Source organism: Oryctolagus cuniculus, chromosome X (assembly GCF_964237555.1).
Source record: "Oryctolagus cuniculus chromosome X, mOryCun1.1, whole genome shotgun sequence".
Classification (NCBI taxonomy): domain Eukaryota; kingdom Metazoa; phylum Chordata; class Mammalia; order Lagomorpha; family Leporidae; genus Oryctolagus; species Oryctolagus cuniculus.
The window spans coordinates 8,803,174-8,821,387 of record NC_091453.1 but is presented as its reverse complement, the minus strand read 5'-3'; the positions used below and the strand labels follow the sequence as shown (position 1 = coordinate 8,821,387).

Genomic DNA, 18,214 nt, shown 5'->3' with positions numbered 1-18,214 from the left:
TTTGGTCTGTCCTTTTAATCATTTTGCTAGTACTCTAAGACATTGGCATCATCATGGCAACCTTAGAGGATAAATGCTGCTATACATCTCTATCCTTATTTTCACATCTTGAATGAAGCACATATGTTATACTTTACTTTCTTTTTTCTATTTTAGAAAAGACTCAATCCTAGAGAAAAATCATGCAAGGCTTAAAATTATTCCTAGCCTATGAAAATTCTACTTTTAGGGATTTATTGTGATGAAATAATTGGACAAGTATGTAAATATATGTGTAATTATAATATATGTTATTATAAATATGCTTATGTATTATCATAGTATCATTTATAATGTAAAGAATGAAAACATCCTAAATGTTCACTAAGAAGGGATTTTAAGTGAATTAGGAGAATATAAAATTGTATATTCAGTTTTTGTAAATAAAAGTATAAACATATATGGTAGTAAGAAAGGGAGTTCACAGTAGAATATTCAAAGCAAATTATGAGTAATATCTATAGACTGCACCATGGTTTAACTGTATCTATATTTGTGTGTTTATGTACTGTGTACACTTATATCTGAATTCATGAATTTGATACAATGCATTGTTAAGGTCTCTGTAAACTCTAAAGGAACTGGAGACTTTGTAACTTCTTTTTACTGATGACTCTCCAGCAGTAAAACACTACCTGGCCCACAGAACACTGTCTTAAATGCTTGTGGAATTAATAAGTAAATGGCTCTGTGTAAACATGGAATTACATTTTTTCCGCTTTCCTTGTTTTCTAGCTATGAGACAATGTTCATTCATTTTGATAACAAGAAAATGAGTTCCTATTCATCTTTTTCAGTTATCCTAAATGGTCAAAAATGTGTTAATAGAAAAAAAATTACTAGCCAAATCCAAAGTATTCAGACAAGTCTGTGTCACAGAAGTTTTGGAAATGTTTACTTTCTGAAGGATATATTACATTCATATCCACGCTCTTGATATTGTTGACATTTTAGTTTGGAAATGAATATATCTGCTGACAATCACTGTTGTTTCTATTTTAAAAAGGACAGTATTTGAGGCAAACGTGTGTATGGTATACTCTTGCTATTTTTGGGTAATGTAAATCAGTACTTCTTACTTAACAATTCAACTTTCCCAAGGGTCTTGATTTTATGTGGCATTTTAGAAATAACACATGCACCATTACCCTTTAAACATCTACTTTAATTGTGCTTTTAATTTTGCAGACTTTACATAGAGACTAAGATCTGTTGACAGAGCAGATGAACTGCAAATCCTGTCCTTTCTACTTTGTCACCCTCACTGCTTTGTAAATTAGGTGCAGGTTTGCCATAGGGTAATATTGTTCCCATAGTTCTTTAATCCTGAATTGTGACATGGGTGGCATGCAAATAAGCTCAATGCACAATAACACAAGGTTTGTCTCCTTCCCTGAGATGGTGTCCTTGCTAGGGATCCTTTTACCTAAAGGAGATGTGACACACTATCAACCTTTTGCTTATAAATGTCTCAGATTTCTTTAATGAAGGGAGTGATGTCAGGTTTTGGGTTCTTGAGTTTATTTGTAATTTTCCAGTAGACAAGAACATAATTGAACTTACATTGTTAAATATAAAGTGAAATTTTACATATTAGCAAGATCTATTTTAAATCCTCCCCAAACCCAGGTAATTTTAATAGCTGAAGAGCCATAAGCAGTTTATTATCTGGGGCACAAAGAATGCCACTCTGTAGTGAGACTTCAGGATGAATGAAAGTTAAGGAGTTTCTAAACACGAGGCCTTTAATTTAATGCTCAGCTATACACTGGTCAGGCAGAATGTCAGCAAACTCTACATTTGGAACTTATCAGAGAAGTAAAATATAAATTCCCGAGTTCACTCATGGGAAGAAATTTCAAAAAAAATGATCTAGGATATTGCTATCAAAGAAAAATTAATGAAGGAAAATTATTTTTGATCACTGAAGCATGGCTCTGGAATGAACCCATGCAGAGATCAGGTAGGTAAGGAAGAGACTCATGAAAATTCACAGGAAATTAACAAAGGTATAGGGATAGGCAGAGTATTCTCAGAGCAATGCCATCCTTTTAAAGTTGGGTTTATTGAGATATAATTTAAAGTACAATTCATCCTTTTTAGGTATACAGTCCAATGAGTTATGACAAATATTCAGTTTTGTACCTACCACAAAATTCAATATGTGGACTATTTCTGTCACTTCCAGAAGTTCTCTTACATTCTTTCTTTACTCAGTTTCCTCCTCCATCCAGCAGCCTAGGAAACCACTGATCTCATTTCTGGCCTTATAGCTTTATCTTTACCAGAATGTCACATAAAATGAACCAGTTAGGCATCCTTTCTTGTTTTCACTTAGTAGAATGATTTTGAGATCCACACATGTTGTTGCATGTATCAACAGTTCATTCCATTTTATTGCTGAATATTTTTCAGTTGTATGGATGTAAGCATTCTCCAGTGGCTGAGAATTACTCCCTTCATGGATGTATCCGGTCACCCATTGATGAGCATTTGGCTTGTTTCCTGTATGTGGTTAAGAATAAAGCTGCTGCAAACTTTCTCATGCAAGCCTTTTTGTAGACACATATGTTCATTAACCTGGCATCACTGGATTGTACAGTTAATCTATGTTTTCCTTTATAAGAAATAGCCATAATGTTTTTCGAAAAAAGTAATTGTGTCATTCCTGCCAGGAAAGTATGAAAACTCAACTTGTTCTGTTTAGACAATTCTAGCCATTCCACATCCTAATCAGTGCTTAATATTATCGGCTTTTGTTTGATTTGGTTTTAATTTTAGCTATTCTGGGATGGCTGCAGTAATATCTCATTGTGGTTTCATTTTGCATTTCCCGAATGACTAATCATATTGAACATCTTTGCATGCACTTATTTGTTTTCAATATCTCGTCATTGATGAAATGCTTACACAACAATCTTGGTCATTTTTAATCAATTTATTTGTTACCTTAATAATCTGTACAAGTTGTTTAGATATTCTATATGTAAGTCCCTTATCAGATGTTTGAAAATATTTTCTCCAAGTCTGTGCCTTCTCTGTTCATTTTCCTAAAAAGGAAGATATTTTATGTTTGTATGAAATCTAACTTTTTATTTTATGCTTTGTAACTTTTATATCTTGTATAACAAATCTTTGCTCAACCCAAAAACACAAAAATGTCTTCTATGTTTTCAACTAGAATCTTCATACTTTATGTCACATTTAAGACCACAATTCATTTTAAGTTAATTTTTGTGTATTGTATGAGGAAATAATTGATCTCTCTTTCTCTGCCTTCCTGCCTTATTGTTCGAGGACCATTTCTCTGCATTAGTATCTTTTATCCATTGAATTACCTTTGCATTTTTTAATTTTAATTTTTATTTATTTATTTGAAAGAGTTACACAGAGGAGAGGCAGAGAGAGAGAGAGACAGAGAGGTCTTCCATTCATTGGTTCACTCCCCAATTGGTTGCAACGGCTGGAGTTGCGCGGATCTGAAGCCAGGAGCCAGGAGCGTCTTCTGGGTCTCCCACACAGGTGCAAGGGCTCAAGACTTGGGCCATCTTCTACTGCTTTCCCAGGCCATAGCAGAGGGCTGGATCGGAAGAGGAGCAGCCGGGACTAGAACTGGTGCCCATGTGAGATGTCGGCGCTTCAGGCCAGGGCTTTAACCTGCTGAGCCACAGCGCTGGCTCCCACTTTTTTCTCTTTTAAAAAGTGGTTTGTGCTCTTCTGATTTCCTGGTTTTACATTGTATCATTTCTAAACTGTAAAATTCAAATACTTGGATAATTCATAGGCGGTAGAGATTCAACAGCTCATGTAAATAAGACGGGATGGACATTGTGGAGCTGCAGGTTAAGTCACTGCTTGTGACACCTGCATCCCATATCAGTGCTAGTTCGAGTCCCAGCTGCTCCACTGTCAATCCAGCTTTCTGCTAGTGCATCCTGGGAGGCAGTAGATGATAGCTCAAGTGCTTAGGCCCTTGCCGCCCACCTGGGAGACCTGGATGGAATGCCTGTCTCCTGCCTTTGGCCTGACCCAGCAGCTCTGCCAGGCGTTGGCGTATGAGAAATGAACCAGCAGATGGGAGATCTCTCTTGTTCTTTCAAGCAGATAAAAATAAACATCTCAAAAAGACTAAGAAAAACTGGAAAATGTGTTTATATATAAACATAAAGTACATTCATTAGGGATTTTAGAAAACTGCAAATGAAATATATGTACAAAAAAATAAGACAAGAGAGAACTTTAAAGGTTACAAATACTATCATTGGATCCCAAAAGTAATTGAAATAGGTGTCCTGATGAATTAATCTTTTAAAATGAATTATATTTTGTTTAATATTTCTGAGAAAAAGGTTCCTGTGCAGTTTGAGGAATGGTATTTCAAGATCCGTAGTGCTTTGCTCCCTGTCTTGTCTTATTGCTCTTGTTAATGAAAACGAATGTATAGATTCAAAAATATTTTTAAAATGAACACATTATTAACATTTTGTAACTATTTTGATCTATAAGCAAGAGAATGCTCACTTGTTTGTCCATTTATCTGTCAGTGAACATTTGAATTGTTTGCATATCTATATATATCTCCAGAAATGGGGTTGCCACATCATCAGCTGTTCTATTTTTAATTTCTCGAGGAATCTCCAAGCTGTCTTCCATAGCACCTTCACCATTTTACATTCCCACCAACAGTACACAAATGTTCAGATTTCTCCACATCCTTGCCAACACTAATTCTTCTATGGTTTTCTCCTGTTGTTTTGGTAACAGGTATATAGTAACATTTCTAGTGGTTTTGTTTTCCATTTCCTTGTTGATGTTGAGTACTTTTTCATGTCCTTGGTGGCTGTTTGTATGGTTTCCTTGAAGATATTTCTATTCAAGTACTTTGCCATTTTTAACCAGCTCATTTGTTTGTTTATGGTGTTGAGTTGTAGGAGTCTCATAATGTTGGATATTAGCCCTTCATCAGATATGTAGTTTGAAAATATTTCCTTCGATCCCACAGGTTGTCTTTTTCCTTTGCTGAATGCTGCTTTGTTGTGCAGAAGATTTGCAGTTTAATTTACTCCCAGTTGTCTTTGCTTGCTTGTGTTTCTTGTGCTTTTTCTGTCATATCCAAGAAGCCATTGGTAAGACCAACATCAAGGAGCTTTTCCCTTATTGTTTTTCTAAGGATTTTTAAATTTTAATTACATTTCAATGAAGAGATGATTATTTGATAAATGCTTGGAAGCATTGTCAATTTATTCTGTAATCTGTGTCAGTCGTCAGCAAACCAGGAACCACAGGCCTAATCCAGCCTCTGGCTTTTTTTAAAATAAAGGTTTTTTGGAACACAGCCATATTGATTTGCTTATGTATTGCCTTAGATTGTTTTCATCCAACAATGGCAGAACCGAATAGTAAGGACAGAGACCAGACGGCCCACAATGCCCTGAATACTTACTTTCTGGCACTTTACCAAAATGGATTTTTAGAGGAGATTCAGGGTTAAGTAAGGGCAAGACAATTGAAAAGCTATTCTGGGAAGAGATGGATGTGCCCAGGTATATTTACCATGGATAGATATGAAGGTTGGAAAAAAATCTGTGAGGTGAAGCTCTAGAGAGTTTGAACCCAAGAGCAAGGTACATGGATTCTAGTGTAAAGGTGACGAGTACCCACTGAAAATTTCTGAGTGGGAAGATAGCGTAATCAAATGTGTGTTTGTAAAACAAAAACCTGAAAGACAGACAAAATTAAAACTATTCTGTTTCTAGAGTGTTGATGAGTCCTTATGGAGAGAGCAGAAATTTTAAAGATATTTTTGAGGTGGAATTGACAGGATTTAATGAATTATTCATAGTAAGATTAAGAAAAAGGTTAAAACTAACTGATATTTAAGACTTGCAATATTGTTAGCTGTGACTATTTGACTATTGGATATGTTGTTGAGTTTGAGGTACCTATGAGAATTCAACATGAAAGTGTCAGTTAGGTGGTTGGAACTAGGAGTGTGGAGCTCAACCACAATTTCAGATAGCTATCCCATTAATACCATGATACTGCCATCTTAAGCCTGCATTTTGCCATATAGACTGATGAAGGGCCTGGACTTAAGTGTTGGTAACACAGTAGGAAATGTGATTAAAGAGGGCAATGATGACTCAAAAATTGCAACAATTTAACCATCTACAGTGATAGACTAAAAGAGGAAATAAAGGGACATATCGTCCTACATGTAACATTTCATCTTCTAATATTAGTTAATGTGAATTTTGTTGTTCTCTTTTGGAGATGAACTCTAAATCTTTGATGAACATAAATGTAAAGGGAGATTCTTAATTATTCAGAAGAAAGTAACCATGTATAGTTCAAAAGCACTACAAGTTATGATTACATGTCCTGTTTTCTTCTAAGGTCAGCTATTATAGTTTGTCTTTGATATGCACCAACAAAGAGAAAATTTGTTTTGTCTATTATTTTTTTCAAGTAACTGTTGAAAATGCTTGTTAAATAAATTAATGAGACATTTGAGTATTCCCAAAGCAATGAGTTTACTCTATAGACAGTGTCAAAGGGGTTATTTAAAAAAAACACACACATAAGCAGAATGATCCCAGAACTTTTGAACTTTTTTAGAATATACATATATTCGGCTGGTGCCATGGCTCACTAGGTTAATCCTCCGCCTGCGGTGCCGGCACCCTGGGTTCTAGTCCTGGTTGGGGCACTGGATTCTGTCCTGGTTGTTCCTCTTCCAGTCCAGCTCTCTGCTGTGGCCCGGGAAGGCAGTGGAGGATGGCCCAAGTGCTTGGGCCCTGCACCCACATGGGAGACCAGGAGGAAGCACCTGGCTCCTGGCTTCAGATTGGTGCAGCACGCCAGCCGTAGCGGCCATTTGGGGGGTGAACCAACGGAAAAGGAAGACCTTTCTCTCTGTCTCTCTTTCTCACTGTCTAACTCTGCCTGTCAAAAAAAAAAAAAAAGAATATGCATATATTCTATTTGGGTTATACAAAAGTAATATAAAAATAAATTAAAATAAATGATATATTCAGTAAGTGCTGTGGGATCCTAGGAAAGATATGAGCTGGAAATCTGGGGGAGTGCTGAATTATGGAAGTAGGGTTACAGGGTTTTTAAAATTTTTTATTTATATAAAGGAAAAATTTTCATGTATTTAATATATAGTTTTAAAAATATAGTGATACTTCCCACCGTAACCTCCCTCCCTCCCTCACTCCCACTCTTCCTCCTCTTCCTTCCATATTTTTCTTTTAATTTTGGTGATGATACACTTTGAGTTTAGTTTGTCATCACAAACTCAATGCTCCACTAAATAAAACAGTAGGTAGACAGGCCACTGTTCCTCAGGACAAGGGTTATTAATAATTGTCAAACCACAAAGTATCAATTTAACTCATATACATTGCATTTTTTGTGGAGACAAAGGTGAAGGAGGAGATAAACACAAGGGACATGTCGACTTTACATCATGTTAATGTATAGCAAATACAGGAATGAACTTAAGAAAAGATCTTGAATACTGAGGAACACTCCAGATCTGTGATTTGCCATACTAGCTAGGCTGGCTCAGAAGTTCCATACAGGAGCAGGCTACATAAGCAGCAGAGATTTCGATGGTGAAATTGAATATAGATTGTAAAGTCCTTGGAAATGTAGCTGAGTATTCTAGATTTTTGATGTAAAACATTGAAGAGGCAATGAAAACAGAGTTTGAAGAGACGTTCAAGAAATACTCCTGGGTTTTTGGTATCTTAGACTGATTAGTTTGTTGAAGCAAATAGTAGACATAGAATAGGACTAATACGTTATTGTTTATTTAAAAAAGAAAATGGCACAGACTTGTTCTGATGAAACAAAAAATGAGTTAGAGCTAGAAATTGGAGAATGATACGTACACACAAAATCCTGTTTGCACGTCTGGATCTACATGGACACATATGGGGACACTATAAAAGTTCATGGAAAATAAAATTAAAAGATAAGTTTATTTTGGTGCAAAAAAAAAGTTGAAATTCTTGCTTAAGAGCAGTTTCCAAAGTTCATTAGTATGTGTATCCTGAAAAAACTATAGATTTCAACATCTTTTGCCTCCAGATAAAGTTGTAATTGTTTCCCATGAATTGTTTGAGGTACCCCCATAGTTGTCACTAACTGTCTCGGTGCTGGGTCATTGAGAGACCTGGGAATGAGCAGTCATGATGACTGCTAGATCCAGCTCTGCCACCCCCATCCCTGCGCTCTTTTCCTGATACACTCAGAATTGCTGTCTTGCCTAGTAAGGAATTATAATTTTAAAATATACCTGGTGGCTTGCTTAAAGAGACAAAGCTTCTACCTTCATTTCATTAACACTGTCTATCACTGATAATAGGAATTTCTGTGTTGTTTTCCTTATAAAGACAATGGATTATCCTTGGTTGATAATTTAGTGAGGATCCTTTATTCTAGCACTTTCTAGCAACTGGTATAAATTCAATGTCAAAAGTGCAAAGGATTTTAAGCTCCATATAATGTTATTGTTAAAGTTTTAATTTGCATCAATTTAATTCTCTTGTCAGTTGTCACACCCTATTAAAGTTGTGCCTCATCACAGACTGAAAGAGCAAATTGAGTCTGAGGTACGAGACAATGTGGTATCTTGGGAAAGCCTATCTGTGGTCCACATTCCGGCCGTTTTGAACGCATTGATTGTTAGTTTTTACTCTTTTAGGACTGCATTTGCTGACCATCAGAGATTTGTAAGCAGTGCCAGCATTTCACCCTTCTTTTGAGAAAGCATGGAGGACACTATTTTTTTCTTCCTTCCTTCCTTTTTTTCTTTATTCACCTCCTTCCTTTGCTTCTCATATGAACTTGCAGTATCTTCTTCTTTTTTCTTTCTTTCTTTTTTTTTTGCCAGGCAGTTAGTGAGACAGAGAGAGAGAGACAGAGAGAAAGGTCTTCCTTTTCCGTTGGTTCACCCCCGAAATGGCCACTACGGCTGGCCCGCTGCACCAGTGCTTCTCCTGGTCTCCCATGGGGGTGCAGGGCCCAAGCACTTGGGCCATCCTCCACTGCACTCCCTGGCCACAGCAGAGAGCTGGACTGGAAGAGGGGCAACCGGGACAGATTCCAGCGCCCCGACTGGGACTAGAACCCGGTGTGCCGGCGCCGCAAGGCGGAGGATTAGCCAAGTGAGCTGCGGTGCCAGCCGCAGTATGTTCTTTTGCATTAACCTTTCCACCCCTGTAGAATAACTCATTAAAAACTAAATCAGATCATGACATTCCTCAAATCCTTCTAATGGCCTGCTACTTTGCTCAGAATAAAAAATCCCTTTAAAACTCCCGAATTCCTGCATGATCCAGCCTCTTGCTGCCCCCTGACTCCCTCACCTCTTTCTTTCACGCATGCTTGTTTTGATGCAGTTACTCTAGCGCCATGACCCCTTGGAAATGGCCAGACGTGCCTCTGCTTCCAAACCTTTGCGCTGTTCCTTCCATCTACGTGGAATACTTTACTCCAGTGATTCATGCAATTACATATGTTGTTTCACTCCCTTCCATTCTCTACTCAAGCATCATATTTTCATTGATGATTTCCCTGAGCACATCAAAAATTATACTTCACAATAATTCGCATTTCCTGCTTCTCTTGCTTTATTTCTCTTCTAAGCTATTATCGTAGTCCAAAAGGCTGCATATTATATTTACTTATCTTTATATTATCTCCCCCTCCTCAAGTAGGACTCAAACTCCATGAGGGAGCCTGTCTATCTGTTCACTACTAATAACTAGAACAGTGCCTGATACAGTATGGGCTCTCAGTACATATTTGCTGAGTGAATAAGTGCACTTTAATCTGCTGCGTCTTTGTATTAGTTTATGCAACTCTCTCTTCCCTCTCTATCTTCTCCCCTTTCTCTTTTTCTTTTTCCCAAGCGGAACTGTTAGAACAGTAAGCCTTCAGATCCTTTTGTCTTTTGCCAAGGTTATCAGTTTCCCAGAGGCTCTCGGATAGAACACAATGGAATGATAGTTGTGTTGATTATACCAAAGGGAATGTCTGTCTTGGCCTTGTAGGTATCTGGTGTTAAAAGGATGGATGATATGGGTTTTCTTTAGTTATTGTCATGTTTTTGGAATGTGTAAGAGGTCAAGCCACTGCTTGTATACAAAAAGTAGAGTCTCTTGACCTGTCCATATCTTCACCATTATATCCCCAAGACTTCACGCAAAGCCTGAAGCTTCTCAAGTATTCAGCAATTACTTGATGGTGGCTGGTGTGGTGCAGCAGGTGAAGGTGCTGTTCCTGTTGTTTCACTACTGAGCCAGCCCCTGCTTATGTACCAGGGAAGGCAGCAGAAGATGGCCCACGTTCTTGGGTCCCTGCAGTCTACATGGGAGACTAGGATGCAAGTCCTGGCCCCTGGCTTCAGCCTGGCCCAGCGGATGGCAGATCTCCCCACCCCATCTGTTTCCATCTCAGTCACTCCCTCTCTCTTTGTTGCTCTGCCTTTCAAATAAACAAATAAATGAATAAACAAATCGTTGGAAATATTGAACAAAATAAAGAAAGTAATGGCATTCATTCTTTTGATTCCCACAGATCTATGGATCTCCTAAGGAAGAGGGCCTTCCTTGCCTGAAACAAGCAGATCAAGAGTGATGGATGTCCAGGTTGAAATTTCTTCTTGGTATTTACTTCGTGCAAGAAGTCATGAAATACAGCATCCTGTGAGAAGGTAAAAAGCAGCTCTCTGTTTAGTCCTACCCGGGTGCCAAAGGTAAGGAAGTAAAACAATCCATCTTTGAAGTTTTAACAGTTTGTTGAATGCCAAGTATGGAAACCTCAGGCAGGATGTGGAGTATAATAAGGTTTGTAACTGTGGGAGTTAATTAGATATGCTAGGCCATGCAACTTGTATTTCATAAGCCAGAAACTTTTAATGGGTCTTTTTATTTCCCTTGGGTGTACCCTTCTTCCCTTCTACTGCAGGTTGTTGCTCAAGTGTCTGTGGTCATTGCTAATTACCTGTTTGCCTCAGGCAAGAGAGGTTGTGACTGTCAGTCCAAAGCAGCCTTGGGCAAGATAATTCACAACTATATTTACCAAGAATTCTTCCATAAGTGCACTTCTTCACTCCCCATCCTCACAGTGGTCTTGGTGCTTTTAAAATTTTTCATTGCTTAGAGATATTTGATCCAATCCATCCCTCCGGATTCTGAGCTTTGGACTTTTTAGAGTCTCTGGGTCCTACGAATCTGCATCTGTTCTTGGCTAACCCAGGGAATCAATATTCCACAGTTTCTAAGATCATGGAATTAAAAAATGCATTATCATAATTTAGGGGCTACCTCATATGACCTTCAGCTTTTTGAAACTTATTTATTGACTGCTTACATTTTAAGCATCTGACCAAATGAATACTGTATGGTAACATAATACATTGAAAATAAATGATAGATGTTTGAGACAGTCACTAGAGAGTACATATTTGACTTATATCTCTCTAGGTTTCTTTCTAAAATAAGAAAATACAGTTGTCAAAAATAGATAAATTAATTTGGGTGAAGAAAATAGAAAAGGAGATAACTAACCACTGAGAAATAAAAGTATGTAAAAATACTTTAAAGAGTAGAAAATGAATTAAGAAATAAGTTATTTGATGCAAAAATTTGAAATCATGCATAGTTTTTAAATCATATGCATGAACTTTTTACGTGAACTTTTTTAGGATCCTTAGGGCCATTCTAGCATGGATTTTCAGAATGTTTGCACCAAAATAAGCTTATCTTCTAATTCCTTTTCCATTGACTGTTTGAAGTCTCCTTGTATTTATTTTATTCAGAGATATGTGGGTTACCATCATAAATTCAAGGAGAAAAACCACTTAAAACGTTTTTTAAAAGTATTTATTTGTTTATTTTTTGAGGAATACAAATTTCATAGGTACAACTTTAGGAATATAGTTATTCTTCCCACCATACCCGCCCTCCCACCCACACTCCCATATCTCCTCCTCCTCCCTCTCATTCCCACTCCCATTCTCCATTAAGATTAATTTTCACTTAACTTTGTACACAGAAGACCAATTCTATACTAGGTAACTATTTCAACAATTTGTACACATACACACAAACACACACACCAAAAACAAAAAAAAGAGAGACTGTTTCAGAAAACTCCCATTGATACAACTCATTGAGGACAGAGGTCCTGCTTGGGGAGTAGTGCACAGTGACTCCTGTTGTTGATTTAACAATCAACACTCTTACGTATGATGTCAGTGACCACCTGAGGCTCTTGACATGAAAGAAGCCTTGGTAACCCTGCCTTTCAAATAAATAAATAATTCTTTAAAAAAAAAAGACATACCATATAGAACTCTTATGTTTGAAATGACTTTTTTTAACTTATTTATTTGAGAGCTAGAGTCACAGACAGTGAGAGGGAGAGACAGAGAGAAAGGTCTTTCATCTGCTGGTTCACTCCCCAGATGGCCACAACAGTTGGAGCCGAACTGATCCAAAGCCAGGAGCCAGGAGCTTTTTCCAGGTCTCCCACATAGGTTCAGGGGCCCAAGCACTTGGGCCATCTTCCACTGCTTTCCAAGGCCACAGCAGAGAGCTGGATTGGAAGAGGAGCAGCCGGGACTAGAACCGGCGCCCATATGGGATGCCAGCACTGCAGGCAGAGGATTAACCTACTGCGCCACGGCGTCGGCCCCTGAAGTGACTTTCAAAAAGAAAAATAAAGCAATTGCAAACAAGAAGTCATTAGGGACAGACTGGGATTGGGGGTACATAAAATTAGAACTTACAGAAACAAAAATTGTACCGAATAGGTTAAGCATACGGTAATATATTCATAAAATGGAATGCTAATAAGCTTTGAAAATGAATGAACTACAGTTATATCACCAACTTGCCTTCATTGCATGCTCTCTATTCTTTCCTTCTGAAATTCTCACCAGGATGAGAGTTTTCCAGGAGTGATAGAAAATGTAAACATAGAAAACAATGAATTAAAAGATGATAAATCAAAATACTTATAAAAGTCACATGATAGAGAAGCTGAAGAATATCAATGATAAAAATATGTTAAAAATCACCCCTTAAACATAGGAAAGATTGAGGTGAACATTGTGGGGCAGTGTTGAACACCACTTGAGACATGCACATCACACTTCAGAATGCTGGTTCAGGTTGTGGCTACCCTGTGCTTCTGATAAAGCTTATTGCTTATGTAACTGGGAGGCAGTACATGATGACTCAAGTGCTTGGGACCCTGCCACCTACATGGGACATCCAGTAGAGCTCCTGGATCCTTGCTTTAGCCTGGCCTTGCCTTAGCTATTGCAGACATTTAGGGGGTAAACCAGCAGATGGAAATCTGTCTCTCTCTCTCTCTGACTTTCTCACTCTGCCTTTTATAAATCTTGTTAATACAGAGGAAATGCTGTTCACAAAGGAAAGATAAATCATTTGGTAGCAGACTACTAAATAGCAAAATCAAAACTAAAAAAGAGTGTTTAGAGAAAACAACCTAGAATTACGTACTTACAGAACTATCTATAAAATAAAATAAAAATATTGGAAGATAAATGTGAATTGTGAGACTTTTATTACCAGTGATGTATAATAAAGGAACTTCTAAAAGTTGTTTTCCAGGAAGAAATAAAATGATCATAGAAGGACCATCTGAGAAAATAAAAAAGCAAAAGCAAATCTAAGCTGAAGAACCATCGATATAAATGATAACAGTGGGTAGAACTATAATTCTGGAATGCTAACATTTAAATTTTTAAGAGTGTTTAGAGTTAACAGGTCCTAAAGTCTTTATATTGCTTGTTCAAGGTTAAAATCTTGTTTAACATAGTCTTGTTTATTTAAATGTTCAGGATAAAATTTCAAGGGTGAATATAAAAGAATGGAAGCATAATAGCAAATCAATGAACACTAAAAGAAAAAATCAATGCAAATTGATAGAGAAGTAAAAAATAAGATAATAGAAGCAAGTCCTAATGTATATTCAGTGTATATAAATGGACTGAATTATCGATTAAAAAAAGAGACTACCATATTGGATAAAAACAGAATAACATTAATGAGCTTTAGGTCTTTGTAAAAGGCATCCCCAAAGCATGGGGAATAGAAATTAGAAAACTAAAATATGCAAAAGAATATACTAGTTAAATACTGACTAAAAGGAAAGGAATTTGTTTTGTTCATATCTTACTGCACAGATTGTAAGACAAAAAACACTGTTAGAAATGAAGAAATTCACTACATAATGATGAGAAAGCTAAATTAACCAGGAAGATAGCATAATTCTAAATTTGCATGAGCATAAAATATCCATCCAAACTGATAAGGTAAAAAGTTTATATCGTTACATGGGGAAATTGATACATTCACCATTTTATACATAGCGGAAAATTTTAACACACCTTCTTTGATTAATAGCTCAAAAGTAACAAAATCAAGATAAAGAAACAAAAAGAAAACTGGAAATAATCCAAATGTCCATTTAACAATAAAATAGAGGAAAAATGTGAGATCTTCATAGTATAGAATATTACCACTATGACAGTGATGAAAATAAATTAGTTATTGCTAGATTAATACTTTGCATAAATCTGATAAACATAATTATGAGCAAAAAAAAAACAGGCACAAAGGAAAATACACTGTTGGTTTCTGAGTTGATTTCTTTAAAAAAATTTTTATTAATATAAAAGCAGTATTCATGTTTTTACAGATACAATTGTAAGAAGATTACCATACTTCCCTCCCTCCTTCCTTTCTTTTATTTTAATTTTTGCAAAACAATTTCAATGTACTTTATAAACACAGGCTTACTGTACCACTAGTCATCATATTCAACAAGTGCAAAGTAGGAAGAAAAGCAGTGTTGCAGTTTTTAAATTCCCAGTCAGCTGTCTGCAATGATATCAAGACTTCCAGATATCAAGATTTACTAAAAAGCTCTTGTAATTAAGACAATGTGACAGTGGAATTGGTTAAAACAAGTTGTCCATGTGTGTATTGAAACATTACATTGTACCCCATAAATATATACAATGATCATAAATTAAAAATAAAATGAATTGGACAATGAATTAGAACGGAGGGTCAAGAAATTTGAATGCTTATACAGTTACTGTTTGGTAGCCTCAGGGGACTGCTTCTGGGATTCCGTGTGGGTACCAAATTGTAGGATGTTCAAGTCCCTTGATAAAATGATGTGTTCTTTGCATATAACACATGCACGTGCTCCCCTAACACCTTCTTCCACATTTTCACCAGAAGACCTGTATGGGACATTTATAGGTGTTCTGTTTCTGACAGGCCTTAATGAGAAACAATCCACTCCAAATATCTGGACATTGGCAGTTATATATATATATATACACACACACACACACACATAATATACTTGTACGTTTATATATAAAATCTAACTTAATACACAAATGTGTATGTATGTAAAATATACTGTACATACGTATATATGTATCTGTTTTTTACACTGTAGAATATTATTTGGTAGTGAAAAAGGAGTGAGTACATCTCTATGCAGAAATATAAATAACTCTTAGAAACATAATATTGAGTGAATAAAACATTAAGTTTCAACAGACATATGAGGGTGTTTCAAAAGGTTCATGGAAAAGTGGAATTAAAAAGTAAGTTTATTATAGTAGAAAATTTTTGAATCCATAATATTGTACACATTTATTAAAATGTCACACTATACCACATAATTATGTGCAGTTATTATGTATTAAGCATTATTAAATGTTTAAAGCCGTGGAAATGTTAACATGATTTGATAGTCACACACTGAGTATACATTGAATACATGCATTATCACACTGTCTCATTATATGTATATTTGAAATAATGAAACAGATGTCAAAATTAAAAAATGGTTTATTCATAGCATATACTTGCATTCACTTTATTGTTATTACTTTATTATTTATTTGAAAGGCAGAGCAACAAATAGAGATATATACAAAGAAAGATCTTCCATCTACTGATTCAGGGGTTGCACCAGGCCAAAGCTAGGAACCAGGTACTCCATCCTAGTACCTCATATGGTTGACAGTGACCCAAGTACCTTATCTGTCATTGGCTGCATACCAGGGTGCTCATTAGCAGGAAGTCGGATGAAAAGCAGCTGAGAGTGTAGCCCAGGCATTGCAGTGTGGGCTGCCAGCATCCCAAGCGGTGGGTTAAGCCACTGCACCACAATGCCTGCTGCATATTTTCATTAACTTTTTGAAGACTTCTTGTATGGAGGGATTTAAAAAATAAAATTGCACCAAAAAGGCAAATATTTTAATTCCATTTGCCATGAATGAGTGAATTTATTAAGGGAACTCTTCAAAAAAATTCACAGAAATGCATACTATGAAAAACTGTGCATAAATTTCAAATATATATAATGTTATAATCTGTTTTCTTAACTGGCTTATATTGTCAGCTGTAGCATATGTTATGTTTTTATATGCTATGTTTTCTTTTGATGGATTTTTTATAATTTAACATTTTAATTTTTATTAGTATAAAGAGGACAGATTTCATGTATTTCAAGCTACAGTTCTAAGAAGATAACCATACTTTCCTCCCCCACCATCACTCCCTCAGTCCCTTTTCCTGTTTCTTTTCTTTTTTTTTCTATAATTTTTGAAAAGACATACTTTGATTCCACTCTATCATCACAGGCTTAATTCATGACTAACCATTTGCACTACAATAAACTTCTCTTAATTCCATTGTCCATGAACTTTTTGAAGGGCTCTTATATTCTGAAAATTGGTAAATAAAGTGAAATACTGCAGCAGTGAGCCTGCCATTTGTGCTCAAACAGTGTTTTAGAGTAACTGAGTACTTTCTAAGGCAATATTCTTTTTAGAAGACTCTAACGGGTAAATTCGGCAATTATAGTTGGTGATCCTTAATGAAAAAGCTGAATCTAGGCAGAAACCATCTAAGGCCACTGAGGTTTTTAGGTGAAATGTAGATGGGGAACTATCAAATGGGTGGGTCAGTCTGCAATCGTCTGTACCATGGTCAATCACAGCATCACTGAGAGCCCAGCAGCCAGCCCTCAGGGGCCTCCTGACAGATGCGGCAGGAAGTCACATGCCACTCTTGAAAGACATTTGGCAGAAACAAGGAGGCTAAATATAATGATGCCTTTACTTGCAACTTCTAGTTTGCAGGAAATATGAATGATGGAGGAACATGTTACATTATACAAAGAAGATGTGATTGTTCAAATCTGTAAATGAATTCAATCTGTAGGGGAAAAATGGTCTGCTTTCTTTAACAAATTCACTTCACAGGAGGAAAAAAAAGGAGTAGAGGAACTGGTATAAACTGAAAGAGACCTAAAAAAAAATGCATATGTGGACCATGTTGAGATCCTGATTTGAACAACTGAACTATATAAAATACAATCTGGGGACAGTTAAGAGAATTTGAGTGTAGAGCAGGTACTAGGTGATTTCAAGAAATTAGTTAATTTTAGTTGGTTCATGATGGTGTTGTGAATGCATTAAAATTTTCTTTTATAGCTGAATAATATTCCATTATTTGTATATGATATTATCCATCTGTGAACTATTAATTTGCTTTCATATATTAACTACTGTGAATAATTCTGCAGTGAATATAGGAGTGCTTACTTCTTCCAGGTACTGATTTGCATTCCTTTAGAGATATACCCAGAGGTAGGATTTTTGAATCATTTGATAGATCTTTACTTAGAGACCTGCATATTATTTTCAATAGTGCTGGCACCAGTACACATTCCTATAAACCATGTACAAGGAATCCCTTTTCTGCACATCCTTGCTAAGATTGAGTACATTGTGTTTTTTGGCTCATAACCTTCCTAGCAGGTATGAGATGATATTGTACCATGGTTTTGACTTAATTTCCCTGATCAGTGATTTGGGCATCTTTTGGTATACCTTTTAATCATTTCTGTCTTCAGGGAAGTGTCTGTTCAGGTACTTTGCCCATTTTTAACCATATTATTTGGGGGCTTCTTTTTGCTGAGTTGTGGGAGTTCCTTGTATATTTTGTATATTATGATTAAAAAATACCTTTCCCATTCCATAGGTTGCCTTTTCATTTTGTTGATTGTTTACCATGCAGAAGCTTCTGAGTTT

The 18,214-nt window shown here is 36.3% G+C and overlaps 1 long non-coding RNA gene across 1 annotated transcript in view; it reads left to right on the top strand.

Annotated features, from left to right (window-relative positions):
* Positions 1 to 11,478, top strand: part of LOC127484919 (uncharacterized) — a 695,554-nt gene extending 684,076 nt beyond the window's left edge. Inside the window, exon 5 of the long non-coding RNA XR_011385634.1 lies at positions 10,633 to 11,478. This is a non-coding gene — a long non-coding RNA (uncharacterized lncRNA). The remainder of the gene's footprint in view (positions 1 to 10,632) is intronic.
* The last annotated feature ends 6,736 nt before the right edge of the window (positions 11,479 to 18,214 follow it).